This window comes from Podarcis erhardii, assembly GCF_964252035.2.
Source record: "Podarcis erhardii genome assembly, chromosome: 15".
In the NCBI taxonomy this organism is placed as follows: domain Eukaryota; kingdom Metazoa; phylum Chordata; class Lepidosauria; order Squamata; family Lacertidae; genus Podarcis; species Podarcis erhardii.
In genome coordinates, this window is record NC_138505.1 from 10,439,188 (window position 1) to 10,444,756 (window position 5,569).

General features: G+C 48.4%; 1 protein-coding gene across 2 annotated transcripts in view; it reads right to left on the bottom strand.

Annotated features, from left to right (window-relative positions):
* Nucleotides 1–3,473, bottom strand: part of PKLR (pyruvate kinase L/R) — a 24,874-nt gene extending 21,401 nt beyond the window's left edge. The window contains exons 1-2 of one of the 2 annotated variants that reach the window (XM_081841067.1): nucleotides 3,319–3,473; nucleotides 2,860–2,960 (exon numbers count right to left, since the gene is read on the bottom strand). The gene's annotated coding sequence lies outside the window, so the exon portion shown is untranslated. The remainder of the gene's footprint in view (nucleotides 1–2,859; nucleotides 2,961–3,318) is intronic. The other variant, XM_081841066.1, reaches the window with a different exon arrangement.
* Nucleotides 3,474–5,569: the final 2,096 nt, after the last annotated feature.

Here is a 5,569-nt window from a genome sequence, read left to right on the forward strand (position 1 = left end):
CACTGCTCTAGAGGGAACTGAGGGGCAGATGGGGCCTGGCAGCCTGTGGCTCCTAGAGAGTGCAATTTTTCCACAAAAAGAGGTGTCGGAACTCACCGTAAACACCTGCCTCTTTCTCTCAGCCCACCTGAGAGGTGCTGGAACTGAGTTCTGGTGAGTTCCAGCTGGGGGGAAAAGCCCTGCTCCTAGAAGCTGTCAGCATGCGACAGGAACCACACCCCGGGAATGGCTTTGACTGGCCAGCTAAACCAGGTGAGGGGAGCCAATGGGTCTCAAACTCTTGTTGAGTTAAGGAAGATGGGGATCACCAACCTGGGATGGGAGCCCATCTAAGAGAAGGAAAACTCTTATCCTAAATCTCTCCTGCCTTGTGGGATATCTTCGGGAGAAGATAGAGCTCAGGAGTAAACCTTACACAAATCCAGAGTGGATCCCCTAAGACGGTTGAATGGTGCCTTGCACATCTCCTTTTGGCAATTCCTGCAGCCAAGATGGCGACAAATGTATTGCTCTGCTTTCCTTTGGACCACATCAGCGATGCTCTGAAGGGGGTCTTGTCATCTGAGCAGCCCAGGACCCCCATACACACTGCCATGCTTCCACCCCAGAGAGCTCTCCTCAGTGCTGCTATTGCAGAGTTTGACTTCACCCCCAGAGGCACACTCCATTGTCTTTTGGAACAGACAGGTGCCAACAATAGCCTATTTTATTATTATTATTCTCCAGTGCTTCCAGACTGCAGCTTTTTTTGGGGGGGGTGAGGTCAATCAAATACAGTGGTACCTCGGGTTAAGTACTTAATTCATTCTGGTGGTCCGTTCTTAACCTGAAACTGTTCTTAACCTGAAGCACTACTTTAGCTAATGGGGCCTCCTGCTGCCGCCGCGCCCCTGGAGCACAATTTCTGTTCTCATCCTGAAGCAAAGTTCTTAACCCGAGGTACTATTTCTGGGTTAACGGAGTCTGTAACCTGAAGCGTCTGTAACCCGAAGCGTATGTACCCCGAGGTACCACTGTACTGGCTTAATGAAAGGGAAGGCCCATAACTCGGTGGTAGAGCATTTGCCTGGTGTGCAGAAGGTTCCAGGTTCAGGCTCCGGCCTCTCCAGCTAGGGTTGGGGGAGATTCCCTGCCTGAAACCCTGGAGAGCTGCTGCCAGTCAGTGCAGACAGCTCTCAGCTAGATGGAACTATCCTTTGACTCAGCTTCCTATGTTCCATCATGCTTTCAACGCTGCTTAGTGCTCTTGCGCAGTAAACCCACCCTTCCCATACTTTTTGCAAGCGGTGAAAAATAACAGCATACACTAACACAGTCGGACCTCGGAAGTCAAACGGAATCTGTTCCGGAAGTCCATTCAACTTCCAAAACATTTGGAAACCAAAGCGTGGCTTCTGATTAGCCGCGGAAGCCCCGTCGGACATTCGGAAACCAGAACGCTCACTTCCAGTTTTGTATTGCTCGGGAGCAAGAACATTCAACTCCCAAGGCGTTCGGGAGTCAAGGTACGACTGTACTGACATTGCCCCCACACGGTGCCGGGAAATAAATAAATAAATATCGGATTCTTTCAGAAAGTGTGAATTATGCAGATTCGCCTTACGGTGCAAATCAAATTCCCTGCCCACAACTAGTCATGAAAGGCTGAGCTATTTCTCTTCACATTTCTGCATTTTTTCACCACTGGGGAGGGAGAGAAATATCTGTGGGATTTTTCAGCTGCCTTCACCAGCCTTGGGTGCTAGGGCATTGCATTTTAGACCTGTGTGCGTTGTGTAAAAGGGGAGCCGCTACAGTGGTACCTCGGGTTACAGACGCTTCAGGTTACAGACTCTGCTAACTCAGAAATAGTACCTCGGGTTAAGAACTTTGCTTCAGGATGAGAACAGAAATTGTGCGGCAGCAGCGGGAGGCCCCATTAGCTAAAGTGGTACCTCAGGTTAAGAACAGTTTCAGGTTAAGAACAGACCTCTAGAACGAATTAAGTTCTTAACCTGAGGTACCACTGCATTTGCTCCCTGATGACTCAGGCACGAAATATCCCGGGCCCAGCCCTGAGCTGCTGTTGCCTAAAGGCCTAAGCCGCCTTCTACGGATACAGATTGGACCTGGGATCTTCTGCATCTTTAAATATCTTCGGCTGTCGCAGGAAAGAGGGAGCAAGCTTGTTCTCTCCTGCTCCTCTGGAGGTCAGGACTCAAACCAACAGCTTCAAGGTACAAGAAAGGAGATTCTGACTACGCAATAGGGGGGAAAACTTTCTGACAGAGCTGTTTGATCATGGAAAAGGTCTCCCTCGGAAGGTTGTGAACTCTCCTTCCTCTGAGGTTTCTAAAGCAGCGGTTAGATGGCCATCTGTCATGGATGCTTTAGCTGAGATTCCTGCATTGCAAACAGTTGGACTCCATGATGCCTAAGGTCCCTTCCAAATTCCACGATTCTATACATGCTAAGCATGTGCTCCCCTGCACTGAGTTATGGTCCTTCTTGCCCTTGTGATTCTGAATTAAACAGGAACTCGGAAGCCACATTAGACAGACTCAGTTGGTCTATCTAGCTCAGAATGAGCTACATTGATGGGCAGTGGCTGTCCAGAGTTTCAGGCAGGGAAGAAGAGTTTGGATTTGATATCCCGCTTTATCACTACCCGAAGGAGTCCCAAAGCGGCTAACATTCTCCTTTCCCTTCCTCCCCCACAACAAACACTCTGTGAGGTGAGTGGGGCTGAGAGACTTCAAAGAAGTGTGACTGGCCCAAGGTCACCCAGCAGCTGCATGCGGAGGAGCGGAGACGCGAACCCAGTTTCCCAGATTACGAGTCCACCGCTCTTAACCACTACACCACACTGCCAAGCCATACCTTGCAACGATGGAGATCTTTATGCAAAGCAGATGCTCTACCCCCAAACTTTTTCAGCAGGGGGCCGGTCCACTGTCCCTCAGACCTTGTGGGGGGCCGGACTATATTTTGAAGGGGAAAAAAATGAACAAATTCCTATGCCCCACAAATAACCCAGAGATGCATTTGAAATAAAAGCACACGTTCTACTCATGTAAGAACATGCTGATTCCCGGACCGTCCGTGGGCCAGATTTAGAAGGCGATTGGGCTGAATCTGGTCCCCGAGCCTTAGCTTGCCTACCCATGCTCTTCCCCTACTGAGCTCCCCAAAAGTAGACTAGGCCTGGGGCAACCTCCTCTGGAGATAAGAGCATCTCCTGCACATTCCCTGCCTCCGGACAACACCCCTGCAGGCTGACTGTGAGGCCTCGCAAGGGCTGAGCACCGGATCAGGGTGGGAAAGAAGTTGTATACCCACCCTCCTTGCCGTTTCCTCCTTCAGCTTTTTTTTCTGGCCTCTGCTCGCAGCTGCAGGGAGAACGAGGAAGAGAGGCTGTTTGGCTTGCGACGGCTTTAGGCCAGCCCCTTCAAAGTGGGGAGGCCTTCAGCCCAGCAGCAAAACCGGCAGCCACACCCTGCTGGAGACTGCGCCAAACAACCAGGCCTCACATCCTTCCTGAAAGGCTGCTTTTTTTTTTCTGGCCCCAGGGCTAGATCTCAAGATTCCTGGCTGCCCCACGACAGCGGCAGCAGTTGCAACAGTTCCTCCTGTGTTTGCAACCGGCACTCCTCTGAATTTTGCAGCGCCTTTCTCTTGCAGAGTAGTGTGTACAATAACACATGGGAGTAAGGAAATCAGAGCATACGTAAGTTAAAATAGAAGGGGGTGTATTACATTAGAGGAAACGGCTTTGCCAAAAAGCATATTAGGGAAATTTGCATTAAAGATATGGAGATGAATTTTGCACTAAATTGTCGGTTGACTTTCACGAAGATTCTTTGTTTTAAAGAAGAATATTGCAGAATGACCTCAGACCCGAACCTGAGGCTGGAAAAGTGAGAAAATGAGAGGAAATGGAACTACAGCTCCCAGAATCCTTTGGGGGAAAGTCATGATGGTTTGAAGTGGCATCGTAGTGCTTAAAAGGCATAGTATGAATGCAGTCTAAATGGCTCGAGTAGATTCATCTTCACCACAGCTTATTCTGGGAAAGCTGCAAAGGACACACAAGTACAGTAGGAAGGGAAAAGGCACACACACAGCATTCTATATGACTGAGTTGGTAGCTTCTTGGCTCATAAATTCCCCCCCCCCGCCCCTAATTTCCTCTATTACATGGGTAGGCAAACTAAGGCCTGGGGGCCGGATCCGGCCCAGTCGCCTTCTAAATCCAGCCCACAGATGGTCCAGGAATCAGTGTGTTTTTACATGAGAAGAATGTGTCCTTTTATTTAAAATGCATCTCTGGGTTATTTGTGGGGCACAGGAATTCGTTTATTTCCCCCTCCCCCCATCAAAATATAGTCCGCCCCCCCCCACAAGGTCTGAGGGACAGTGGACCGGGCCCCTGCTGAAAAAGTTTGCTGACCCCAGTTCTATCAGATACAAACAATGGCACCAACTTGGGATGATGGGTGCCCAGTGGTGCATGTCACATGACATCACGATACCACATGACATCGCACATCCTGCGAGGCCTCAAACATGACCTCCGCTCTCCCAGAAGTCATGTCTGAGGCCCTGCAGGGTGAGTGCTGGGCACCCACAACAACAAAAAATTGTGGGTGCCTGGGCCCTCAGGGCTTCCTGGAGTTGGTGCCAGGGGGTGCTGAGATCCCTGTTCCCTCGCTGAGCCCATAGTTCCCTGGGAAGAGGTTTTAATTATTAAAGCACTTTGGGAACTGTAGCTCAGAGAGGGGACTAAGGGTCTCCTAGCAATTCTCAGCATCCTTAACAAACTACAGTTCCCATAATACTTTTTTTGGGGGGGGGAGCCATGACTGTTTAAAGTGGTATCATAGGGCTTTAAATGTATGGTTTGAATGTGACCTCAAGAAGCCTTAAATTAATTCCATCAGCAAACTGCTGCTCCCTCTTGTGGTTGAAGCCTAAAGAGATTTATTTCTTCCCCTCACCCCACCAAAACCATTTCTAGTCTACAGCTGGAAATCCCTCCCATACCTCTGCCTTATTAGCTGAGCACAAGGAGGCATGGAAGAGAAATTTGGTTTGCTTTGCAATTTCCTACGAGCACCTCTAGGAACGACAAACAAACCGAAGCACAACCGTCCTTCTCTAAGTTTCACAGTGCAATTCTCCCGCCAAAGAATGCATACGAAAGGCGTAGATTAGGTTAAAGCCTGCACATAAATTCCATATATTAGCAAAAATGACATACAAAATGCATTACACTAGGGGGAATTGCTTTTTTCAAATATGCTTGTGAGAGGAGACGTTTGCTCTAAAATGCTGGCGAATTTTTGTGAGGATCTTTGAAAAGAAAAGCAATCTGAAAATGTTGCTAACTCTGAATTTAAGGCCATATACACATTTCTAAATGTGTTGTTTTGCCTAGTATATACATTTCTGCAAAGCATTTTTGCTAATATAATACATTTTGGTATATTACTTTCATTACCGTAATGCATTTTTATGCACATTTAGCCCTTACGTATGCATTATTGAATACAACTGAATTTGCAAAACTCAGAAGAGTGCAAAATCTTGA